Below are 27,771 nucleotides of genomic sequence, written 5' to 3' on the forward strand. Positions count from 1 at the left end.
ATATTTTCACGGACCGGCCTTTAAGGTGTCGCGGATAAATACAACAAAATAAAACTAGTACCGGTACCGAAAAAAAGGAGATTTATTCATAACACACGTGAAAAGACTCAGGAAAACCGAGTTAACGATCAAAAGGATAACAAAATAACGCTGAAAACTGATAAAAACCCTGAAAACCAAACATTTCAGGCCTGAGCCTCAACTCTCGTGGCCCGGTCCGAGGCCCGGGGGTTGGGGACCGCTGGTCTAAATGAACATCAATGTTACTGAAAGTAGCTGTAGATAATATTACGTCTGTGAGATGGTTTCGAGTATTTTATTATTATGAAGAAATGAAGTCATTACTAGTTAAGGTTAAAGTAATACCACGGCACAATACATGATGACACCCACACTCTGTGGCTGCAGCTACCTAACAACAAGTGCAATGTCCTTTTTTAGCAGAACTATGTGTATTTATACTTTTATATTTTGGTATTTTAATGTCATTATGTTTACTATTCAGCTCATTTTGGTTTATTTTTGCTATCTTATTATATTTGCTATTTTATTGTATGGTTATTTAATTCATGAGTTTAAACAAGTAAGGCTGCATATATGCTAGTCTGCTGAAACGTAAGGTCTGCCCTAATTTCACTGAGCAATGTCCAAACAGCAACGATAAAGGAACCTTTATCTTCATATCTTTATCTATGCCGTATGTCAGAACAAGAGTGATTGTGATTAGAGTGATTCGTGGGTTCTTTTACATTTGAAAGAAGCCAGTTGAGTCTAATATTAGATTAAATGCCTTGTTGAGGCTGTCAGTATCTACATGGAGCTTAAAATCATCCACAATAATTATCTTATCTGAGCTGAGAAGTAAATCAGATAAAAAATAAATCTGACAGGAACTGTGAGTAAGGCCCAAGTGGACGATAAATAACAGCAAACTGTTTTATATATTGAAATCTCTCAACTCTAATAATTCAATTTGAAGTGTAGCTTCACAGAGTATTTTAGTGTGGAAAACATAACAGAAAACAGGCCTTTGAAATGATTTAAACACCAGAAATTACAAACTTTGGCTTGTTATCAAACCTTCACATTAAAAACTTCCCATTTCTATGAGATCCTGAAGAATTCCACTGATGCAGTTCTGTTCTTGCATAACATCCTTGAACAGAAAACCAAGCAGTTGTTCACAATTGCAGGGCCAGCAGTCAAGTTAATTGCCTTGGCTGGAAGCTTGTTTTTGAGTGTCATAAGCCTGGGGCTTGGTTTGGGTCCCACAAAAACACTTTGTGGCAAACTAGAGATTAAGGGCACATATCACCCCAAGGAATAGGCTGCAAGCCTTGGCTAACATCAGTAAATACTGAGATTCCTTTGATGATTAAGACAGTTTTTTTTAACGTTTTGTTTCATGATGTCATTCAATTCAGATAATCTCAGTTTCTGGGAAGACCACCGCAAAAACTCAACAAGATCCTGTCCATTAAAGGAAGGTGGAATTTCCATCCACTTGGTTTTATTTGCATTTTCAATGTGCACAAAAAAACCTGAATGGAAACTATAAAATAAAAAATTTTGGAAGGGCATTCACAATTAAGTCAGTTCACAAACACCGGAGTGATTTAAGCTTGTACGTATGAGTGATCCGGCCTGTCCACTGTCTCCCACATGCTCAATGAGGCATCATGAGTCCCGTCGCTCTTCTTAACTCAGAGTTACTTTGTTCTTGGAGTGGACAACAATGACAAACTGAATATTGGACTATAGTTTTATCAATATAAATATAAATTACTAGATAGGGATTCAGAATAACATGGCAAATCGCTTACCTGGAATGGTTCGAAAAGAGCAGGCCATCTATCCTTGAATTCTGGACAACCACTTCACATCTCCTCCAGCTGTAGAGAAAGTTGGAATGGGGAACACAGCAGGCCACGGGCTCTGCCTTTCACAAGGGGAAGGACTCTCAGGAGTCCACAGAGAGATTCACAGACTCGCATAGCGAGCTCAGATAAGAGGCTTCAAGTGTGTCTTCCTGGGGAACAGCTGTCAGTATTAAGCTTAGTGGTGCTTGCACTACTTTAAGCGTGTCTTTATCTTTTACTTCACTTGTGAAAGTTGGGGTGAAGAAGTCATCAAAGTCTTTGTATTGGAGTTTTATATCTGTGGGGATGAAATGTTTTCTTTAACAGCTGCAACCAACTCGTCCACAGTTGATGGTAAACCACTGCTGAGGTTAAGTTTCTTGACTTCATGATCAATGAGGAATCTCGCAGTTCGTTCCATGTCTTGGAAGACAGAACACACAGAGAGATGATGCTCAACACTGGAGGCAGATGTGGAGCAGGACATCTGTCTTCTTACAATAAAAGGCACTCATTCCTCTAAAAGTGCCATTTGAACAGTCTCTGCAAAACCAGGAAGACCTGCAGTAGAACCATAAGTCACAATCAGGCCTTTGGAGTACCTTGTTCCCTGACAGGAGACCATGTCAGCCAGCAGAACAAGAGTATGTTGTCAAAGTTGCCAGTATGCCTTACAATCTGTTTAAACTGACTGTTTGTTGTCCGGAGAGCCAAAAGCCTTTATTAGTGCAGCGCTTTAAATTAGCCTTTGGCTATAATCTGGCATGTTTACATTCATGTAATTTTTTTTTTACATTTATGTTCATTAACATGCACTGTCCTAAATAAATCAATTAAATTAAATTAAAAACTGGTGCTTTGGGATCAACTCTTCATTAGGAAATACACCCTGGAATCTGTGTGGGTGTTCAGACATTTTTGAGTCAAGAGGCAATGCTTTCTTCATTCTGGACTGGGGCAACAACAAGCGCAATAATGTATTTTAAAGACATTAGAACAGCTTTAATTTGTTAGCCTGCTTTGTTTTCCCTGAAAAGGCTTTTTTTGTATAATTCTGCTCTGGCAGTTCACCACTCAGGGCTGGACTGGGACAAAAAATCGGCCCGGGCATTTTGACTAGAGACCGGCCCCCCAGGTATTAAAGCCATAAAGCCTTTGGATGAAAACAAACACTGTTGTGACAGTGATGTACAGTCTTGTTGGTATATGTGTGATTTCTGTACGTTGTACATCAGATAAAAACTTTTGTTGTAAGATTCAGATAATTATTTTTTAAAAGCGAGACATTTTAAGTGAGAATAAGAAAGAAAAGTATTTCTTTGTGCCCACCTCTCCCTGTTAATGCCCTACCTGGCCCTCTGGCAAAACTTTGCTAGACCCGCCCCTGCACAGTTACCAGCTGTCAGCTACTTAGAAAAGGATCCTGGTGTTATTTGTCTCTCAGAAACAGTTCATAACTTCAACTCATTCATGTCACCTAAAAGGTAAACCTGTTTCTCCATCACCTGTTCAGCTCTGATGATCCAGTAAGGACATCTCCTGGTTTGGACCAGCCGTTTTCAGAGAATGAGAGAAGAAGAGGCAGCTGCAGCATAAAGACACAGAATAAATCCAGCTTTGTGTCTTTTTTCATTGTAGCTGAAGTCCGGGACAAACTGTGTGTCTTTTCACCTCAATACGAAACGCGTAATATTTTCTCTGAATACGAGACGATTCAGTTTTTTACGGCACGGTTGGAAACTCTACTAACGAACCTTATGAATAAAATAAAGTTCACTATCAGTAACATCATAGCACCACCCAGCTGCAGAAACTCCGTCATGCTAGCTAGTAGCAGTACGAGTTATTGTAACTGACTGTAAAAAGTCAGCACAACGAAAACAAACTCCACCTAAACTTTGTTTATATCTGACCCAGATAGACTGCAGGTCACAACTTCTTACCTGAAGTTCAGTTCACCTGATACTCGGACCGGTGGCCGCCTCGGGTCTCTCCTCCTCCTGCCTCCCCTTTCCCTCATCCACCTGCTGGCCTCTGTGGCAGCTCCGCCATAGAAACCACCAAACAACTGAGTTATTTTTACACATCTGCCAGCATCTGGCCAATCCACCACCTCTCATTGTTTATACTGTTATAAAAATAAATAAATAAAAATCATCAGCCCATAAACAACGAAAAATCACCATCGGGCCAGTCCAGCTATGTCACCACTTATCTTTGTACCATTTCAAGCTGTTCATTGGACTTGAATGACTTAAATTGCAATAAATAACTGGAAAAATTGGCGTGTTCTAAAACTTTTGACCAGTAGTGTATATACTTCAAAATTCAAGCAGCTGCTGCTGTCGTCTCTCACCTAATCAATAAAAAATAGAGTAATAAATAATAATAAATACAATTTTATTTATATAGCACCTTTCAAGATAAAATCACAAAGTGCTTTACAGAGGCAGAAAACAGACATTAAAATCTAAAACAAAACAAAATCAACCAAGTGAGTTTAAACAGATTTTTTAAAAGACATGACTGAGTCCACAGATCTCAAACTCAAAGGGAGTGAGTTCCAGAGTCTGGGAGCCGCTGACGCTCTGTCACCTTTTGTTTTTAACCTTGTATGCAGGACAACCAGCAACCCCTGGTCACAAGACCTCAGGGACCTGCTGGGGTGATAGGAAAGAAGAAGAAGTAAGCTATGAATGTCCATGCATTTCACTGTGCACTAAGCTGGAAATCAGCCTTGACCCTACTGTAGTCATTCTTTTGCAGGCTGCTCTTAACTTCATGAAACATTATTACATTAACATTAAACTTCATGAAACAATGCTGTTTCTGCACTCGTTTCTTTCTGACTTGTAGGATTTTATACATCTATCCTGTAATACGTCTGATGAATGGTTTGCATTTTGTGGTGAAACTTTTATATTTCCCTTGGTTTACTCTGTGAAGTGGTTTTTTTAGTACACTGAAAACCTGTAGTCAGCAGAGAGAGCTAGCTTTATTTCTTTCAACTGCACCATGGCAACGTGAAATGCTTTGCTTTTAGAAAAGTTTACATTTTGAAGAAAAAAGTAAAACAAAAAGTTTCTTTTAAATGCAAATTGTAGATTTTATCTCATGACAATCTGCTGGTGTATGCTACCTAACAGCTTCTTTACTATCTTTTAAATCGTATAATCAGAGATTAACTTTATTTCTGTTGCTAATATACATTTGCTCTGACTGTCAGTTAAATTCCTGACACACTTTTACAGCTTTATCCTGTGTAGAAGAATATAGACATTAAATTTGAGGGTTATAATTTATGAGATGATGTCTGTTTGTTAGTTCGTTTGAAAGAGTTTGAAGAGTTTTGACAGAGAGTGTACCTCTCCTCTCTGCTCACATGAGCGTCGGTGGGATTAAAGTTAAAAAATGATAAACTAATTTTAAATTCATTAACATTTTTTAAACTCAATGATTAGGAAAAAAAAAAACTATTTGAACAAATATCTGCATCATTTTACTAAAATTGAATTTTCCTGGTTATTTGGGTCCTCGGATTGTTCCAACACAGAGGGTTTGGCTGCAGACGGGGCTGCTGAGAGGCCTATTAAGCGATTCTTAAGGGAGAGAAACATATGGTTACTGATGACAACCATTTAAAGGTGTCAGACTGGAGCCACAGCAAATTATCATAGGCAGACACACAGAGAGAGAGAGACATACTCTCTGTTTCTCTCTCTCTTCCATTCTCTTTGTCTCTGTAGTCTAAACAAGCTTGTTATCTTGCTCATTACTAGATAATGAATGACAATAGGTCAAATGACCTGCCCTAACAAGCTGGTTGTTAAAGGCGACATGTTAATAACACAACCTACAGAAATGTTGTTTTTTTCTATGCTCTTTAATTCATATATTATTTAAAAGGGAATAACTTCAGTTTAGGAGTTGAAAAGAACATCTGGGTGAATGTTGCATTAGTATTTGAGTCCTGCTTTCAAAGCACGAGAAAAATGTTAAATCACACCTTTTTAGTGATAAAGAAAAACATATAATAAATAAAGAGGTTATTTTTCTTTATGCCTTTTCTATTTCAGCAAACCCGTTAAAGCTTTGAAATCCACCCAAAGCTCCGCCCATTAATCTGGAGAACTTTCACAGTTTAGCACGGAAACGTTTCTTCAGATCAACTGACCAACAGCTACAGTGTTCCTCAAATATATTTGTTATTTACATCATGGAGAAAAATCTGACTGAACAAATGATATGTGTGAGTGTTTGTTTGCTCACTGCAGGTTACACACACAGACACACACACACACACAGACACACACACACACACACAGACACACACATATGCCCTCGGTGCCACGTCTGGCGCCAGTGATTATGCTGTTAAGCCAAATCAGTTTCCTGTGTTTGGTTTGATGGATGCCATCATCTTCATGGATCTAAAACAGGTAAGTATGCCCCCCCCCCCCCCCCCCCCCCCCGCCTCAACACAACAACTACTCAGGCAGACACACGTTTATGAGCACAACCTCAGAGAAAATAAATAATATATAAGAAAATGCAAATATATGTAGCAGCATTCTCAAATACACTAAAATGACATTTTAAAAAGTAGTTTTCATTGGTTGATCCTACTAATAATATTCTGATTTAAACAATGTTCACAACAACACAACTCTGTTGCCTGTTATTACCCTGTAGGTCTCTGATCCACATCCAGGGTGTAATTAAAACACACTGTGCTCGTTTCATTAAAGACTGCAGAGTTTTGCACTACTGTGGGGAAAAAGAAAAACAAGCTGAATTGTGGAAATTACTAAATTGATCATGATGATTGTGTGATTAAATGATTATTAAATAAAAATTATTATGTGTCTTTCAGCAAGACACTGAACCATATATTGCCAGAATTCATCCATCCATGTGAGAATGGGTGAATATGGCTTGTAGTAAAACACTGAATGCTTACATCATTTAACTAAACTGCATAATGTTAAAGTCATATTAGCGTGGAGTGGTTGGAGCAAAGTTATTGTGACTCTATGCAATGAACTTCTCACAAGTAGAGAACTGCAGCCACACCCACACCTATATATGCACCCTCCTGGGGAGTAAATATCATATTATTTGTACATTTAAAGACCAAAGTGCTTTCCAGTAAAACCATGATACAGATAAAAATCACAATATAAAATATAAATTACAGATATAAAATAATTACATAATATAAATGCAGAGCCAGATAAAAACCACACTGATTAGCCTTTAAAGCCAAACATGTACGTTTTTAGACGTGATTTAAAAGATTGAATAGAATCTGATGCACGAATGCAATGGCAAAGGCACGGTCAGCAGGAGCTGTAGTTCAATATCTCTAGGAGATGCTGTTTTTGCTGAGCACCCTCAGGAAGTGCAGTCTCTGCAGGGCGTTCTTTAGCAGCAGAGATGTTCAGATTTGACGAATCTGTCCTTAGCACCGGTTGAGGAACATTTTCTCTTCAGGCTGGGTCCAGCCATGCTGTGGAGAGACCGGTTTCAGTACCTGACTGCTGTTTTCCTCCTTTAGCAGCAGTTGGACTTCCCGGTCTTCTGACTGGGATACATACAGATGTCTTTGTCCACCGTGACAGTGTCCGTGCAGTAATTAATGTAGCAGTTCTTCAGGTCTGAATGTTCATGTTCTAATTTGTCCTATTTAAGCAGTCCAGGAACAGCTGAGAGGCATCTGGCCAGGTCTTAACTGCTTTATGGTTGTTGCAGCAGTTTTCGTGGGAGAATATGCAGGTATTATACTGGTTGGACTGGCCCAGGTGGGGCAGTGGTCTCGCTCTGTAGCCTAGTTTGATGTTGATGTAAAGCTTGTCTAGCGTGTTTTCTTCCCTTGTCACTTATTTGACCTGCTGGTACAGTTTAGGAAGTACTGCTACCAAATCTGCATGATTAAACTGCTATTGTGTGAGCATCAGGGCACATGCTCAGCTCATACGTCTATTTGAATGCAGACACCAGCCACAGTTTCTCCTCTAATGAGGAGGAGGGATTGAAGCATCTCTTTCTTTGAAAAGTTGCTTAACAATATTTTGTATTAAAGTGCCATGAGGTTCAATTCAATCCCCCGATCATCACTAAGTCTTTGGCCTCTGCATCTTTATTTTCAGTATCCCAGAAAACAGGGTTGAAATGCTAATATTATCTGTAAACACTGGTGTATAAAGTGTACTACAGAGAGCTATGTGTCAACACTGTACTCACATACAATATTGCAGTTAAGCCATCTCTCAACAAAACAAGAAATATTGTCAACATTATTATAATAAAGAAATCAAATACACATCAATACAACATTTGACTGTCCACTGATATGGGATGGTTGTTATCAGAAAGCCATACGACTGTTACAAGAGCTTGTTTTGAATGTAAACAACAAACAGCATCCATGTTTGAGACATAACGTCTGTCTCATTTGTTGCATGGTAAACTCAGACTGTGACAACTGTGTCCATCAGTTTCAGCATTATTGCACTAAGCTCAGTGTCTGGATCAGGTGGTGGGTTTTGTTCTTATTTGACTTGTAGATAGATTTAGATTAGATTAGATTTATAGTATTAAATCATGTAATGATGTGACCATGATTACATCCTAAAATCAAACTCATGAAACTGGTTTCAGTGTTGTGGGTATTTGACGTATTTTGTGTTTGTTTTATAATAAACACAAAAAGGTATTTTTTGCATATTAAAGTTTTTAGCACAGTGAGGCATATCACAAGTTTTTTAAATGTATTTGGCACCAAACTCAAACCATACATTTAAAAAACACACAAAAAGATCTCACATTGATACTTTGTTTGTTTTGTGTTGTTTAATGTGTAATTAAATATCACATTGTAACAATGTGAATGACTTTTAGGAGAACATAGTTGTAATTTGAGACTTTGTCATTAAAGTTTATTATATTTGCTATTGCCGCCTTTTACATTTTAGAAGTTTTTTTTAAATAACGGTTGTTTAATAGTAAAGAGAGTAACACAGAAAGAACATTTCATAAAATATAAATATGATGTTTATTGTTTCTAAATTTGTTCTTAATTTACATTCACAGCACACAAGGTGTCTTTCTAATTTAATCACTGTGTCAGTGCATCTGTGTTTGTCTCAGCGCACTGGACTGTTTGTGTTTGAGCACACAGGATAAGAAAGCATATCAGAACTAAGTCTTTCCATAATGAGGTCACTCAAACACACAAGGCATGTGCGTTTGTGTGTGTTAGTGCATGGTGGAGTAATCTAACACAAAGCTGGATAAGAGTCTGTTTCTCATGGTAGAAGTAGAAGTAGTGCAGTATAGGAGATATAAGTGTGTGTGTGTGTGTGTGTGTGTGTGTGTGTGTGTGTGTGTGTGTGTGTGTGTGTGTGTGTGTGTGTGTGCGTCTGTGACAGAGAGCCAGTGTTATCAGCAGAGCAGTAGGAAAGTTATGCTACGCTAACAGGAATGTTTCTCATCAGTCCTGACACAGTCCAGTCGTCTCTCTACCCCACCCCCACACACACATGCTCCAACACACAAAGACAATATACATGTAAAAGATAAAATCATTATACTTTTAGTGAAATTCATGCATAACTTACTTAACTTACTCAGCTGTCATTGCTAAGCACACAAATACACTTTAATCTGCAGCTGAAAAACACACCCAGTCAAATAAAGAGAGGAAATCAAAAACAGAATAAGCATTTGTTCAAATAATACAAAGACAACATGTCATATTTTAAAAAGTATTTTATTTTTTGAAAAATCATTTTGAAAAAACATTTCTTATTTAAACACAAATTCATGTTTATTTCTTATTTTAACAATACTATATAATAGAGCCATCGCTCTTATTGTACTGTTGTAGCTGCTACTCAACTGTTCAGGCTTCTTTGTGGTATTTTTCATTTAATTGTGTGTCAAAACTAGAGATGGACGATCCGATATTACGTATCGGTCCGATACTGACGTAAATTACTGGATCGTATATCGGAGAGAAATAAAAAATGTAATCCGATCCATTAAATATCAAAAAAGCACCTGCTAAGTACTCTTTAAAATACCAGAATAGGGAGGATGGAGCAGGTTTAAGTTTATTAGATTGATCAGTTTTGCTGAACTATGAAATATTTTGGGTGCAGTGTATTTTTTACATACAGGTGTAACAGAATAACTTTAGTGTTGTTGTTTATTTAAACTTGAGTATGAACTTATACAAAATGCAGCAAGATATTAAAAAAAACAGTTTTATTGATTAAAAAACACTATATCGGATTCATGTCGGTATTGGCAGATATCCAAATTTATGATACCGTATCGGACATAAAAAAGTGGTATCGTGCCATCTCTAGTCAAAACTGTGCAGTGTTTTACAGGTATGGACCATCAGTGTCACCATGGAGTGATGATGGTGGAGTAAGTGTTTTGGCAGAAATTTGCAAAAATAAGAAAAGCTCTCTGCTTCAAACCCTTTCGAATCGAATTCAATGTTGTCCTCACAGACAACCTCCTTAAATCATGTCTATCTATCTATTCAGTACTTTCCACCCCAACATATCACATGGCGTTTCTCTCTCTTTGCAGTTTTTCATTTGCAAAGTAGAATTTTAAATTGTATTTATGGATGAGCAATGAACTGTGTTCACAAGTGTTCTTGACCTGTGTAAAATCTGCATTGTATTTCAGTATTTATTCTCCAGCCGATATGTAGAAATCCTTCAGACAGTGTAGCATCTAGCATTAACATTAGCTTCAATTCACTTTTATAATAATAGTGCCAAATCACAATAGCAATAGGGGTGGCTGTAGCTCAGGAGGTAGAGCAGGTCACCTACTGATCGGAAGGTTGGAGGTTCGATCCCAGGCTCCTCCAGTCTGCATGCCAAGTATCCTTGGGCAAGATACTAACCCCAAGTTGCTCTCCGATGCGTCCATCGGAGTATGAATGTGTGTGAATGTAGTTAGAAAAAGCACTAAGTACAGATAAAGTGCTTGTGAGAATGGGTGTGACTGGGTGAATGTGGCATGTTGTATAGAGCGCTTTGAGTACTCCGGGAGAGTAGAAAAGCGCTATATAAGAATCAGTCCATTTACCATTTACCATTCACCTCAAGGTGACCCTACAGTAACAGGGTAGTCATTGCTAAATCACTATAGTCTGAGCCTTATGTGTCATGTCCCTGCAGATGTCACTAACACGTCCCAATATTACATTTTGGGTATATGCATTTATATATACATTTATATGTACATTTATGTGTACATTTATGTGTATGTGTAATGGCAACTCTGCTACTCTCTCTGTAGATCACCTAACCCACATGAAACAAACATTAAACCATGAAACAGACTTGGAGACGAGGTCTGTTTTTAAAGTTAGAACTGCATCTGAGTGTCCCTGCTTAGGAAAGCTTTCCAGACTTTTCAAGCCATTTCTTACTAGACTTTAGCCCGATCTTTGATTTTATAGGTGTCTCATTCAATAAGATTTAATAAGTTGCACAATTTAAAATACAGATATGAACATGCTAAAAGTGTAAATAACATTTCCTTTGAAAAGGTAAGCAACAATTCTTTGGGACACAGTGAATCGTGTGAATAAGATCTAAAGAAATTCAGGTTATTCTGTTTAATTATTAAACTTGATTTACAACTGAAAGGTTACTGTTACTGAAAGCAGAGTTCTGATTTTTTCTTTTCTCTTTTTTTCAAAATCATATTTCCAAATCCAGCAAGAGCTGCAATTGAAACCGCTTAGTAAAAACATCTCATGGAAGTTGAGTGTAGATTAGCTGTGGGGATGTGAAATGCGTGCTTTTGATCCTGGAAGTAATCTATGAAAATACACATTAAGAAGTGAGATATTTGGAAATGAAGTCAAAGTTTTAATACTTATTTAAAAAAAAGTATATTTCTTCATAATAAAGCCCTTCTGAATCATGTCCTCCCCCCAAAGTGAAGTAGTATGTTGTCGGTTCAGTTTACCCGTCTGGCTGGAGGTTAACAGTCATTTGGCAATAAATTCCTAAATCAGATCAACCCAACAGATTTAATTTGGATTGTTTTAGCTGAAATTCCAGGCAAGTTGACTTAAGAAGTTTTTACTTAATTATTAGCTTTACTCTGAAATGTTATTTAGCCCAACTAAGGATTTACCAACTTTCAAGGAAATGCTTCTCTCAAACCAGTAAATGGTAAATGTACTGGTTCTTATATAACGCTTTCCTACTCTTCTGACACTCAAAGCGCTTTATACAACTTGTGCATTCACACAAGCACATTTTTCCTAGGTGCTTTCTAACTGACATTCACACATATTCATACTCCGATGGATGCATCGGAGAGCAATTTGGGGTTAGTATCTTGCCCAAGGATATTTGGCATGCAGACTGGAGGAGCCAGGAATCGAACCACCACCAACCTTCCGATCAGTAGATGACCTGCTCTACCACCTGAGCTACAGCCACCCCAACAAGGGAAGAGAAACACTAGAAGAGAAAAACTAGAAGAGAAACACTTCTAGTATGGAAGCTTATGAATGGCTTCAAGCCATCCATAACTCAATATTTTGAGTTATTTTCTCAAAAGTTTAGGTTAGGCATCTCAAAGTTTTGAGAAAAGAACTTGAAATTTCAAGTTAGCTCTGCTAATCCACAATGAAGTTCCCTTGATGTTCCTCAGCAACAGATGCAATTCAGCTAGTAACACGAGGATTTTATCCTTTTTAAAACCACACTAAAATTACTCCGCAGTTTGCTCAGTCATAACTGGTAACTGTAGTACTGGTAGCACTGGTAGCACTGGTAGCACTGGTAGCTGATGCCCATGCCTTCTGCTTCCAGGTAACAATGTACCTTTACAGAGCTTCCTAACTGGCAGAGCTAACTCAAAATATTAAGTTATTTTCTTGAAATTAATAATAATACATTTTATTTGAAAGCGCCTTTCAGAACACTCAAGGACACTGTACACAGCAAAATAATAAAAGCAACAAGCCAGCAGTTTACACAATCATAAAAGCATAAGACATAAAACAAATTTAAAATAGCAGAGTGGAGAGGTTATGTGGGATAAGCTGTTTTGAACGAGTTTTGAGTTGGGACCTAAAGAGAGAGAAGGAGGTGATTCTTAAATCAGGAGGTCGGGAATTCCAGAGTCGAGGAGCTGAAAGCCCCTCATGGTGGCAAAACAGGGGGAGGGGATGGAGAGAGAAAGAGAAGAAGAAGATCTGAGACACCGAGATGGGGCGGTGATCTGAACCAGATCAGAGAGATATGGAGGAGAGATGATGAATAGTCTTAAATGTGTACAAGAGTATTTTGAAATTGATGCGCTATTTGACCAATGAAGCTGCTGCAGGACAGGAGTGATGTGGTGGACAGAAGGGGTCCTGCTGATGATACGGGCAGCATTTCTGGGCGCGTTGGAGCTTGTAGACGGATTTTTGAGTAAGACCATAAAGAAGTGAATTACAGTAATCGATCCAGGAAGTAACAAGGCTGTGGACAAGAAAGGCAGCGCTCAGATCGAGGAGAATAAGGATGGAAAGTAAACCAGAGTCAGCTGCCATCAGAAGATCATTGGTTATTTGTATAAGTGCTGTTTCAGTGCTATGGGACTGGAACTGTTCATACAGATTATTATTAGTTAAATGTGAGTGGAGTTGTGTGGCGACTATCTTCTCAAGAATTTTTGAAAGGAATGGTAGATTGAAAAAATTCTCAAAATTATTGGGATCTAGACCAGTTTTGTTCAATATTGGGGTGATGGCAGCAATTTTGAGGGAAGCAGGAACAGTTCCAGTGGTAAGTGAAGAGCAGATGATGGCAGATATGAGGGGAAGCAAAGAAGGTAGACATGCCTTAACCAAAACTGTAGGAATGGGGTCCAGCTGACAAGTAGAAGGTTTTGACTTACAGATGAGATCTGAAATATCAGTAACCGAGGGGAGCTGGAAAGCAGAAAAACAGTGTGATGGGAGAGGAATTGCACAGGAAGAGCTAGATGGAACATCGGAATCCAGGTCTTGGTGTATTTTGTGAATTTTCTTGATGAAAAAAACAGTAGAGAATCACAGGAGGACGAGTAAAGATGAGCAGGTAGAAAATCTGGTGACCTCAAAGAAGAATTGAACAGTGAAAACAGTATCTTGGTTGAGACATCATTTGAACAGATAATGGTGGAGTAGTAATCAGATTACACTTGATTATTAAGCAAGACCAGTTTTCTGATAAAGGCGTTCAAGCCGTCGGCCTTTTGCTTTCAGGAGCCTGAGTTCAGCTGTGAACCAGGGTGCTGACTGAGAGAATGATACAGATAGACAGAGTACTGTGGAGGATGACACCCAAACTTTTCACAGAGGAAGAAACGAAGACCGGCGAGTTATTGATAGTAACAGAGAAACTGTTGGTTCTGGATAATGTTGATTTAGAGCCGACCAAGAGGAGCTCGGATTTATTACTATGGAGTTTAAGAAAATAAGAAGAGAGCCATGAATTTAGTTCAGCTAAGCAGAGGGTGAGGGAGGATGGGGGGAGAGCAGAATCAGGTTTAGTGGACAGATACAGCTGGGTGTCATCGGCATAACGGTGAAACTGGATATTATATTTATGGAAAATGTGTCCAAGTGGAAGAAGGTAGATAATGAAAAGAAGGGGCCCAGGACAGATCTCTGGGGCACACCAGTGGTCAGAGGAAAGGGCTGAGAAGTAAAAGATTTGAGTTGAATGAACTGAGTGCGATCAGACAGGTATGATTTAAACCAGGCTAGTGGAGTATGGAGAGACCGATGGAGGCTCGCCTACCGAGGAGAACAGAGTGAGAAATAGTGTCGAAAGCAGCACTCAGATCGAGGAGAATAAGAATGGAGAGTAAACCGGAGTCAGCTGCCATAAGAAGATCATTGGTTATTTTTATAAGTGCTGTTTCAGTGCTGCGGGACTGGAACTGTTCATACAGATTATTACTAGTTAAATGTGAGTGGAGTTGTGTGGCGACTATCTTCTCAAGAATTTTTGAAAGGAATGGTAGATTGAAAATAGGACGAAAATTCTCAAAATTATTGGGATCTAGACCAGTTTTGTTCAATATTGGGGTGATGGCAGCAATTTTGAGGGAAGCAGGGACAGTTCCAGTGGTAAGTGAAGAGCAGACGATAGCAGATATGAGGGGAAGCAAGGTAGACATGCCTTAACCAAAACTGTAGGAATGGGGTCCAGCTGACACGTAGAAGGTTTTGACTTACAGATGAGATCTGAAATATCAGTAACTGAGGGAAGCTGGAAAGCAGAAAAACAGTGAAGGGAGATGAATTACACAGGAAGAGCTAAATGGAACATCAGAATCCAGGTCTTGGTGTATTTTGTGAATTTTCTTGATGAAAATAACATTAAAGAATCACAAAAGGAGGATGAGTAAAGATGAGCAGGTAGAAAATCTGGTGACCTAAAAGAAGAATTGAACAGTGAAAACAGTATCTTGGTTGAGTCATCATTTGAACAGATAATGGTGGAGTAGTAATCAGATTACATTTGATTATTAAACAAGACCAGTTTTCTTATAAAGGCATTCAAGCCATCGGCCTTTTGCTCTCAGGAGCCTGAGTTCAGCTGTGAATGATGCAGATTTGATTTTGAGTGGGGCAACAGAGTTTAGACTACTGTTGAGACTAGAGTTATAATAGGAAACCAAGTCCTCTTGGGTGAGCAGGTTATGAAAATGCAAATGATTAAAGAAAGGAAAAGAAAGAGTATCAGGATTGATTTTCTTAATGTTCTGAAAAGAAATGGTACGAAGGTTCTTGGTTATAGAAAACGTCATTTTGACAAGAAAGAAGCGAGTGATCAGAAGTTAGCAGTTCATCAGCTTTACAGTTGAAAGGAGTAAGTTCAGAGCAACAAACTAGGTCCAAAGTATGGCCTTAATATGTAGCAAAGTTGTTGTTTAAACCAAAACTATAGAGGCAGGATGATCACTGTTATCCATATGAATATTAAAGAACATTAATGAATATTTAATTAACTCAAAATTTTGAATGAGCAATTTTTGTTTTGCTCTTGGCAGAAACAAGTTCCCATATCTGAATATCGAAGCTTGTGTTGTTTTACTGTTAAACGTACACTGATGGTACTTACAACATTTTCATAAACTGACATAAAAATTCACCACTTGGAGAATTTTTTTTCCTAGTTATAGTTTAATTAAAAATAAAAATACTAAATAAAAATAAAATACTGCCTTCACTACCTGACGTCACTTTTGTTGTTCTGTTCCTTCCACTACTTGTTCCAGCCAGCGATAAACCAAAAGTCTGTAGTCTTCTTAGTCCTATGAACCAAAGTCCTTAGTGTGAGCTTTAACCACTGCTCTAAAGATGCTCCTTGTACATCTGGAACATCCAAACTGAGGCTACGTCCACACGTACCCGGGTATTTTTGAAAACGCAGATTTTTCTATGCGTTTGCACCTTTCGTCCACACGTAAACGGCGTTTTTGGTCACTGAAAACGGAGATTTCTAAAAACGCCTGCCAGGGTGGATATTTTTGAAAACTCAGTTTTTGCGTTTACGTGTGGACGAGAAAAACGGAGAAAACGCAGAAAACGCAGCGTCAAAGATGTGCACCTTTTGTGACGTCACACTGTGCGCCACGTTATTGTTTCGGTGAAATGAATTTCTACAATACTGTTAATTGTACTCTCTGCAGTGTTTAAATGCTTACATATACACACACAGTTACTGTCCCTCCACACATACGACTCGGTTCTGCTTCTATGCCCCAGCTTTGTTTACTTTTTCCCACCGAGGCTTCTAGACTTCTGATTGGCCAACATTTCTGCACGGTTAGGAATATATCGCCACCTGTTGCTTTGGCATGTTCCTAGCAGCGTTTTCCTTCATTTCTGCCTTTACGTGTGGACGGGATTATTTTTTAAAGCGAAAACGGAAAATCTCCGTTTTCAAAAATACCCGTGTACGTGTGGACGTAGCCTGAGACTGTTCCTCTCAAGCCCTCACATGGAAACGTCTTTTGAGAACACAGTGTAAAAGTATTTCACTTAGTACTCTGAGGACTACTAAGGATTTATTTTTTGATAACTCACTGGTTGCATCTTCAAGACAAAAGTGTGTTTAACATGACAATAATGAGAAGTACCAGGGCTTCTTGAATATGTCCAAAAGAAGTTGATAAAGAACGATGATTATTTAACACGTTATTTTCGGCAGAGAAAATGATTATGAAGACTTTCTAATGCCTCCATGCAACATAGCTGCACATTAGCCACCCTGCAAGACCAACGATGCCAAGCAAGCGCTTCCCCATCTCCCATGTGGTAACTCTCAGCCGCCCACTTACTCCAGACATGACACATTTTGTCAGACTTCTATCACAGTGTGAGTTTGTTACAACTGGTCTTTCACAGTTTAATAACAGACCAGAAAACTACACGGGGCTCATTCCAGAAAGCAGTTAGAGGCTCAAACAAGTGATGAAGAAATGGATCTTCTTTTTGAAGGACTGGGAAGTCAATCAGCTGAGCATGCAAAATACATTAAGTCCACCCACATACACCAGCCAGCAAAGTGCTGAGCATACTGGTGCTGGTTTTAGTTCATCTGAAACTTTTGAGAAGGCTTGGTTCCAAAAACTGGGTATTCCCAAAAATTGGCAGGAAAGACCATGCCAAACTCCAGGATCTCAGTAACGTGATGATGGAACTAGATGCTGCTAAGGCTGAGGGAGATCTGCCTGGTCTTGCTTATCTTGATACCCCCAGAGGTGTAAATGCAATAGCACAAAAGTTTACATATGGTACACAAGTTAAATGGCTTTCTCGTGGATCCTCTTGCAAACAATTACATTGTGTACCATTTCTCCCATTTTCCTCTTTGTTGCCTTCATCAAGCACAAATTAGGAATGATCCAAGTTTCAACTCTGTTTGTCAAACCAACATGGTTAAAGTAGAAAAACCTCTTTGAAAAAACAAACGGGGGAGGTTTCCATCAACAAAACAGAGCTGTCAGCTGCTGCTCCACAGACACAAAAAGGATCCAGATAAGAGATGTCCTGATAAGAAACCCCACACATTAAAACGTGTCGAGACAGAAGGTTCCTCAGGGAGAATAGTAACTGTTTTAGGGGTTGCAAGTCCTCAGTGCACCCTGCAAGGGAGTGTCAAAGCATCATTAAGTGCACTGAGCTCAACAGTGACAAACACGAATCTGCTCTGCACCCAGGTCAGGCACCGTGGTTTAAGATTATAAACCTGCTTTTGGAGCATGGAGGGAAGCCAGAACCCATACAAACTTTAGACATTACTATCCAGTTCACTCAAATCTGTGGAGTGAGACTTTCACTGTTGAGATCTGCCTGGTCTATCCTAAAGTAGAATGGGACAAAGCCACAAAACCCTGTGTTATCATAGCTCAGCAGTCTTTAGCTTTCTTTGATAAGTTTAAAGTCCTACTGCATCTTACACACTGACGATATGATCTGTTATGGGAAGGATAGTTTCAGGCTTCTGTATAGAGTGGTAAAACAGTTCAGCAGGCAAAGGCAGTTCATGGGTCATGATCCCTCCCCATGCAACACACTTGGGGGGCTCATGGGAAAGGATGATAGGAATAGCCAGAAGAATCCACGATTCAGTGTCTCTGCACCTCGAAACATCAAACTTGATACATGAGGAACTCACCATGCTGATGACGGCCTCTCATAGTCTACTGATCCAAGTCTGATCCTGTAGACCATAGGTGTCAAACTCTGGCCCGCGGGCCAAATTTGGCCCGTAGCCTAATTACATTTGGCCCGCAAAGCCATACAAAATTACTATTAGAGCTGGCCTGCCAGTATTATACGGTTCACGTACTGCTAATACTACAATTCCCAGAATGCTCTGTTGGTGTTTTGGCGCGTCAGTCATGACAGGACCCATTAGCACCCTCTCCTCTGTTGACCATAGTCATAGCAACCATGCAAATACTGCCATGCTACCTATCCCAAAATGGCAAAAAGAAAGGCAGAAAACAGGAGCTTTCTGGGCAGGTGGGAGAATATGATGAAAATTTGATGAATGATAAAATGATCAAATTTAATTCAAAAGGCTGCAAATACAATTTTTATTTAAGAAATGAATTCCACTGATGTGTTATTTAATTGGAATTTCGATTTTGCATGTGTGCAATATTAAGTTATATATACGTTTATATAAGTTATATATATTGTTTAGCATTAAGATTTGCTTGTTCCATATTCAGTTTTTCAGCTAAACTTGTTTGAGTCCATAAGAAAAGATTCCTTATTATATTTGGAAGAAGATTTTTTTTCCAATAAATATTAATGTTAGCCCGCGACTTTGATCCAGTTTTGAATTTTGGCCCACTGTGTATTTCAGTTTGACACTCCTGCTGTAGACAAACAGTCCTCAGAGTCTTAATCAAAGAAAAGTATTGAATCACTTCTGCACAATGTCGCAGAGCTGTGGGTTCCTTATATCTTCACACAGAGCTGCAGTGCAAAGATATAAAGTAGTAGGAGCAAAAAAAAAATATAGGAGCAAAATGAGAATTTAGGGACGCTGATTTTTTTTAAATGAAATATTCATGTAGCAATCAAGCTTTCCACACCAGCAGAGTTTACCACGTCGCACCCATGTCATCATTATATCTGCTGGAATTCAACCAGGTCAGCATGTAAGCCCATGTTTTACACTTCACACCATCCTGAAATCTGTCATAATGCAGCCTTGTCCATCGCATTCCTAACACTACATAACAGCTAAACATGGAATTAGCATTCCTTATCTTAATATTTTGTAAGCTAATATATTAAGGTTTGCCATTATCCATTTAACTCTTATTAACTCCATATTATCTATGACAGTAAAGCAGGAAAAACTTACCTTATCACAGCTCAATGAGTTTGTGTCCAAGGCTTAATATAAAAAGAAGATTAAAATAACATCCGGGGGAAATAAATAGTGAAAATATCTACTCAGTACTAGGTATGGGTATCGTTTAGGTTTTATCCCATACCGGTGCCAAACCGGTACTTTTGAAACGGTGCCGGTGCTTAAACGGTGCTCAAACCGGTGCTTAAAGAATGGAAAAAACACAAACTTTGTCCAAAAAACTCTCATGTTTAACTGTTTTCCACTTTTTCTTTGGTCATTTTAGCCTTTTTGTCCAGGGTGAAGGGAGTATCTGCCATCAAACAAGAAGACAGCCGCATGTAGCTATGATGATGTTTGCTAGTTCACCTTACATGCATTAATGTAATAATGTGGTTAGCCTACTCAACGTAAATTACACACGAACAACATTAAGCTACTCACGCAGAGAAGAACGGCTGCTGCATCATCATCATCATCATCATTTCTGCTACACTGGCAGGGCTAGGGGCCAGGACTCTCCTCTTCGGGTTTTTGGGGGATGTTGCTAACTCCGGGTCCCATAACAGGCAACCCACCCGCAGTAGATGTGCTCGGTGTGAGGTCTCGCAGCAAGCTATCAAATACGGCGCATTTCTCGGCTTTTAAAAAAACACTATGCGTCGCCAGGTGTTTCATCAGATTTGAGGTGTTACCTCCTTTGACAGTATCACAGTATCAGCTTAAAGCACTTGTTGCAGGCTGCTGAGTTTGCATCTTTTGCTGTGAAGTACAGCCAGACTTTTGACGCCTTGGGCATTTTAATCTGTAGCTCTGCTCTACAAGAACGTACGTACCTGGGCCCGCCTACTATCCTTGGAAAGGTAAAATGATTGGGTAGAATCCAAAGTGTATGACATCTCAGGGAAAAAAGAGCGCCGAAATAAAGCACCGAAATAAAGCACTGAAATGTGCGCTGCTTTTCGGTCTGGTTACTACCGTTTATGTCAGAACCAGTGCCATCATGGCACCGGATACCGGTACCCATCCCTACTCAGTACACTCTAGTTTGTCATGATCACAGCACGAGCTCAGCACTGCTTCCTTGTTAAGTTTTTGTGGAGATGAGTATGAGGACCCAAACACAGAGATGCAGAGGCACAGGGTAAACCCAAAACAAGACTTTTATTCCAACTGAAAACAGGGATGCAGCAGTGAGCAACACATTAGATACAAAAGGTAATCTAGACACAAACTGACTGGAACCTGAACTGAGAACAGCACTGAGGCTGGGAAACACAAGGAGAGAATGATTTGACAATCTGACAAAGGAAGACTGAGACAATATATACACAAGAGGGTGATCAGGAGGAGACAGCTGGGCACACAGGGAACAACACTGTCGTTGATTCTATTTGTGTGCAAATAAAACAAACAAACAAACAAGCATATCAGAAGTAAAGGACAGAGACCAGGAGACAGATACACAGAGAAACAGCATGAAACAGAGCGAGAGAGATGCTGAAGAGAACTAATAAACCTAAAGACCTCTAAATTACACTAGAGTTACATAACGTCTGCCAGACCACAGGGAAGGGCTCAGGGGCTGAGGCCTGCAGCAGGGATGAGGGGGCTCGGGGGGCTGGCTGCATGGCCAGTAGAACTGGAATGGGTGCAGGAGAAAGCTGGGGCTGAGCTGCCCTACGAGTAGAGACAAGCAGAGAAGATGTCTCGGGAGAAGCAACTGTTTTTAGAGACACAGTATAACATGCAACTTTTTCATTAGTAGTCAGTTCAACAACATTGCATGCTGTACTGTGGGTTGTATTCATTGTTTGAGAGGAGGCGGCGGAAACACTCAATCAAAAACCGACCACACTGGTACTGGGAATACCACAGTGTTTGTCCTTTAGTAAACACACTCTTCACCAACCTTGCAAGGCCCGGTTGAGCAGCTGCTGTGTTATCATACATGAAGCGAGCAGTGTTCGTGCAGCCCGTAACGTTACTTTGAGTTAAAGATAGTCCATCTCAGTCCATGTGTCCATGCGCAAGCACCCGTCTCCCACGCTCTACAGAGGGCAGTGTCTATACTTGTGACATCACAAAACATTACCTTAGGCTGTCTTAAAGAGACACCACACAACTGTGACTGTTACAATACTTCTGGAACAGAGAACGCAAGGCTCAGTTCTTTTAGCATAAAACCAGGACAAGAAGTTTTTTATATGCAGGCTCAGAAACACTACAGAAAGTTTTATTTGCTTGCTCAAAAACAGGAAAAGATGCTTGACCTATTCTGCAGGAAAAACAAACAAACTTAACTTTATTTATATGAGCCTTAGAAGTAAAATCCTTCATGTTGGATCTCTTGACTTATTTGAGGGGAAAAGACCTTGTTTATGGACTGGGCGACTTTGACTTTGAAAAGATAAAAGACTGAGATGACGTAGCTCTACTAGATGCAGACGGCTCGGCAGCAGTTCGCGTCTCACTTTTTCCGTGTCCTGAGGAAGAATTACTTGGACTGGAAGCTCCTGCTGGCCTTCTACTGCTACTCAGTTTAGAGCGTGTTCTCCTACTGCCTGCGTGTTTGGTACTCTTGAAAGAGTAGTTGTAAAACAGCAAACAGATTATCTGCAGAAGAATGTCCTATTTGAAGAGTTTCAGGCAGCTGTCAGAGCTCATCACAGCACAGAAACAGCTTTTGTGAAGGTTACAAACGATCTTCTTATGGCCTCTGACCACTGGACTTGTGGTGGACTTGTGGATACTGTGCTTGTCCTGGTAGACCTCAGATCAATCCCACACCTCCAGACTCACTAACAGCTTCTTCCCCTGGTCCACTCAGACTGTTAATAAACACTACCTCAGGTTGGCTCTGGCAGTGCTGTACAGAGAACTGTGCCTCAGCCTGAGGTTAGGAAAAAAACTACATGTTTTTTTTTGTTGTTTTTTGTCACTGTCACATTCTCTACACAGCACTTAACGCAGAAAAGGGCAGACTGAGTGAAGGTCTCCAGGTCCTGCTGTTCAAAGATTGGACAATCTTTCAGCTCAAAACAGTCCTGGAGGACAAAACAGTATTTGGAGGACAAAACAGTATCTGGAGGACAAAACAGTCCTGGAGGACAAAACAGTATCTGGAGGACAAAACAGTCCTGGAGGACAAAACAGTATTTGGAGGACAAAACAGTCCTGGAGGACAAAACAGTCCTTGAGGACAAAACAGTATCTGGAGGACAAAACAGTATCTGGAGGACAAAACAGTCCTGGAGGACAAAACAGTATCTGGAGAACAAAACAGTCCTGGAGGACAAAACAGTATTTGGAGGACAAAACAGTCCTGGAGGACAAAACAGTCCTTGAGGACAAAACAGTATCTGGAGGACAAAACAGTATCTGGAGGACAAAACAGTCCTGGAGGACAAAACAGTCCTGGAGGACAAAACAGTATCTGGAGGACAGCATCATCTGGCCATGTTTCAATGACCTGGGTGCTTAGAGGGTTTGTTTCCTGAGGGGTGTAGGCGGGGATGAGGGGCAGAGAGAGGTGGTCAGATTGTCCTAGGTGGGGAAGGGGTGTCGCTCTGTAGACATGCTTGATGTTGCTGTACACATGGTCCAGTGCACTGTCCCCCTTGGTAGAACACTTAACATGTTGGTGGAATTTGGGAAGTACCGACATCAAACATGCCTCATTAAAGTCCTCAGCAACTATATGGATGCCTTCTGGGTGCTCTCTGCTGTTTCGAGATAGTAGCAGCAATGTACTGGTATTAAGTTAGGGCTGCAAGGGCCTTTCCTAACAACAAACACATGCAAACACAACCACCCGACAAACAAACACACCCGTTGTGCAGAACTGCAGAGTGTGTGGTGGCTAAGCTAACAATATGCTACCCAACATACTATAGCAAAAAGTAATATTAAATACCAACAGCTGCAATAGAAATTACAACTAAAAAATAAAACAATTATTTATTTTATTTGTAAAATAATCATCTACAGCCCAACCTGACCAGTCTCCCCTCTTTGTCACTGGCTATGGGCCAGCTTGTGACACAGTGTTATGGAAATCTGAAATAAATCAGTCTACATAAATAAATTGTCTTTGTAAGGTTTTAATTTTGCCACAGTGTTTGAGTTTGTTATGGACTTGTGATTTCTTTGAAATTTGTGATCACTTCTACTAGTACTAGTTCTATATTATATGTGTTAGTGAATCTTGTGCTCACTGCCTCTGAGTTTTTATTATTTATATTTCTAGTTCTTGAATCCTTGTTTTTCTTCAAGTTTGTTCCCCCGTCGAGTCTGTCCAAGTTTCATCTCAGTGTTTTGTTGTCTCCCTGGCCGTGTTCCTGTCGCTGTCTGAACTCTCTGTTTTCTGTCTTCGTGACTGTCTGCGATTCTGGTCTTGTCTGCTTAATTTAGTAAATTTAGTCCCTGAGTTTTCTTCCTGTTATCTCCCCAGTCTGTCATGTCTCCATGTCTTTTATCCCCAGTCCTAGTGTCAAGTTCACGTGTCTGTGTGTGTGAATTACTTCCTGTTTTATTTTGATGGTCTCCCATCTCCTGTGTATTATGTTCCATTTTGCGAACCCTGTCTATGTTGCCCGGGTGTGTGCACTTTGCCTATCTCTTCTTGTGTGTATATACTGTCTGCATCTTCCTCTGTCCTTTGTGTCGTCTCATCTTGCTGTGTGTGCCCATGGGTACGGTGACTTTCATTGTTCCTTCGTTATTTCCAAGTTTGAGGTTTCTTCGTGTTAAAAGTGTGTTTTTCTTTCCCACTGTCCCCAAGGCATTTGCTCATAGGAGGTCATATGATTGTTGGGGTTTTCTCTGTTTTCTTTGTATTATTGTAGGATCTTTACCTTACAGTATGAAGCACCTTGAGGCAACTGTTCTTGCAATTTTGCGCTGTATGAATACAACGGAGGTTTCTAACTTATCTGAGTTATTGTATAGCAATAAAGCTGCTAGTGATGAAAGAAGTGGAATGTTTGGGAGATCAAATCACTTGGAACAATCTTTTTTTGACACCATTGGGCCCCTCTGTGGTCACACTGATAAACTGTTCCCTGCTGTCTGGCTAGGTCCCCAGGTGCTTTAAACAGGGGGTTATTCAACCTCTGCTGAAAAAGCCGAACCTGGATCCGACTCTTCAGTCAAGCTACAGACCCATCTCAAAGCTTCCTTCCATTTCTAAAATATTAGAAAAAGTCGTTTGGTCCCAGGGAAAGAAAGGCACTGGAGAAACATAACATTCTTGATAACCTTCAGATTTAGAAAGTCATATTCCACAGAAACTGCTCTCCTCAAAGTCACCAATGACCTTTTGATGGCCGCGGACAGAGGCGATCCTTGTTCTATTGGACCTTAGCTCGGCCTTCGATACCGTTGATCATCAGATCTTAATTCACCGCTTAAATCATATGGTAGGGATATCTGGATCTGTTCTGAAATGGCTCACCTCATTTCTGGCAGATAGAACATTCTTAGTTTCGGTGGGAAACTTTCGCTCAGCTGTAGCTAAATTGTCATGGGGAGTCCCACAAGGTTCGGTTCTAAGCCCCCTATTATTCTCATTATATATCCTTCCTTTAGGCCATATCATTAGCAGCTTCAAAACTAATTCCTACATCTGTATGCAGATGATATCCAATTATACATCTCCTTTAAACCTTGGGAATTAGATAAATTATCCACTCTAGTGGACTCTCTTAAAGAGATTAATGGCTGGATGACAAACAATTTCTTGCAGATGAATTCAGAGAAGACTGAGTGTTTGATTTTTGCCCCAGAGAGCATCAAGCCCCAAATTAGTCAACGTCTGGATCATTTCCCATCCTCAATAAAAGCTACCGCTCGGAATCTTGGGATCATTTTTGATCAATCTCTGTCATTTGACGCTCATATCAAGCCTGTGATCCGCTCCTGCTTTTTTCATTTAAGAAACAAACTCAGGACTATTGTATCCAAAGGCAAACTGGAGATGCTTGTCCATGCCTTCATCTCCTCTTGTTTAGATTACTGTAATGCCCTCTTTTCTTGTCTGTCTAAGGCTTCCTTAAATCGCCTCCAAGCGGTCCAAAATGCTTTTGTCCCACAGTCATAAATTCTCCCATATCACCCTGTGTTAAAATCCTTGCACTGGCTTCCAGTTGGGTATAGATATCAGTTTAAAATCCTCACTCTTACATTCATGCCCCTACAAGGTGAGGCCCCCACTTATATCACTGAGCTCCTCCAACCCTACTCTCCAAACCGGATCCTTAGAGCCACTGATAGTGGTCTTCTAACCATTCCACGGAGCCATTTGAAAACGAAGGGGGATCGCTCTTTTCAAACCCTGGCTCCAATATTGTGGAACAGTTCACCTCCCCTGCTTGGCACCAACAACTCTGTAGCTTCTTTTAAAAAACAGCTCAAAACACATGTGTTGAGACAGGCATTTGGGTAATATTCATATGTAGTAAACTGTTTTATTGGATATGCTACTATACCCTCTTTATGCTGTTTTTATTGTTTCGTTTGATAAGCTTTTATTCCCATGTGAAGCATTTTGAAATAACTTCCTGTTTTAAAAAGTGCTGTATAAATAAATTTTACTTACTTACTTTTTCCGAACGCTTTAATACTGGGACATCTTTTGGTCAAATAAATGAAATTTGAGACTATTACACCCAATAAACTGGAATGTTTTCTCTTGCTCAAAATCTCTCCTGCTATTGGAAAGAATTCTTTCACAGGAGACTGCTGTCGCCTACTCTGCTGTCAAAAAGATGCTGTCTTCATCATGTTTACTGGTCTCTTCTACTGTAGCAGCTGATGTTGATGGCACACCAGCACTTGCCTGTGCTTGAGAAGTTCAAATGACAGCACCGCACATGGATGTGTGATGAAACCTGTAGCCTTCATGTCTTTCCTGCTCTTTTTCTGAACATCCCAAAGCCAGAACTTCAATCTAGGAGACACTGCCGCACTCCTTACAGGCTCCAACCCACATTGATCCCTCAAGCTCAAGATTGCTTAACTGAGAGGCAGCTGGTACTGTTGACCTCTGACCTTTCTAATGAATTTTGTGATGAATGAGTCTGACGAATGGAATCATTTTTGAAGCATAAACACTTTACTTGGATGAGAGTTCCGCAGTTTCTTCATTCAAGAACCTGAAAACACCGGCTGATTGATTCTTGGTCAACACAAGTTGTGTTGGTTAAGGGCGAGCTTGCTGCCACTGCTTCATACTGCTCCAACAGACACCAAAACATTAAATGGGTGCTGTTCCATCCAGTCTCAACCGTCTTAGCTTCATCACAGGTTTTCCCATTTGCTCCTGAATGTCTGAGAGCTTCTGCTCAGCAGTGGCACTAAATTTAAATAGGCCCACTATCTGCTTTGATTGCAGATGTAATGCAGGGATTTGCTCATTGTTTTTTTTACCAATTGGGTGTGCAAGCAAAACAAGGCACTTGCTGCACTTGTAAAAGTTGTGCACACCAATGATGTTGGGTGCATTATCAGGGATTAAACATGTGACCTTAAGTTATCCCCCATGAATGCAGAAGAACACCTTTGGCCTCCTTCAGATGCTCAGCTGTGTGTCACAGACCCCAAGGACAGTGGTGGGAAGCTTGTTGTTTTCACCAAATCACAAAACACACACCTTTGGCCTTTTTGCCTCATCTATTCCTTTTCCTTGCTCTCTGCAACATTGTTCAGCAAGGCATTTCTGGAAGGGAGGATGTCTGGGGTCAGGTTTCTGTACAAAGTTCCTTAAGTCTTCATCTTCTGCAACTGAGAAAGGTCTAAGTCTCTCACAATCGGGTCAATAAGTTCCTTTTCGCCTTCCTGTCAGGGATCAAAAGTTGCGGTAACCCTACATATTAAAAGGGACGCTGACAGTATCTCTGACACTCCGGGAAACAGTGGGCTTTAAAAAAAGGTTTAAGAAAAAACCAGTGGGCAAGCAAAAACAAAACAAACGATTCTCTCCTTCCTCTGCGTACTGGAAATAC

At 40.0% G+C, this 27,771-nt stretch overlaps 1 protein-coding gene across 1 annotated transcript in view; it reads right to left on the bottom strand.

Annotated features, from left to right (window-relative positions):
- Window positions 1–4,600: 4,600 nt before the first annotated feature.
- Window positions 4,601–27,771, bottom strand: part of fbxo8 (F-box protein 8) — an 80,126-nt gene continuing 56,955 nt past the window's right edge. The window contains exon 9 of the transcript XR_014874574.1: window positions 4,601–4,616. The gene's annotated coding sequence lies outside the window, so the exon portion shown is untranslated. The remainder of the gene's footprint in view (window positions 4,617–27,771) is intronic.

The sequence above is a fragment of the Neolamprologus multifasciatus genome, chromosome 6 (assembly GCF_963576455.1).
Source record: "Neolamprologus multifasciatus chromosome 6, fNeoMul1.2, whole genome shotgun sequence".
NCBI classification, from domain to species: Eukaryota; Metazoa; Chordata; class Actinopteri; order Cichliformes; family Cichlidae; genus Neolamprologus; species Neolamprologus multifasciatus.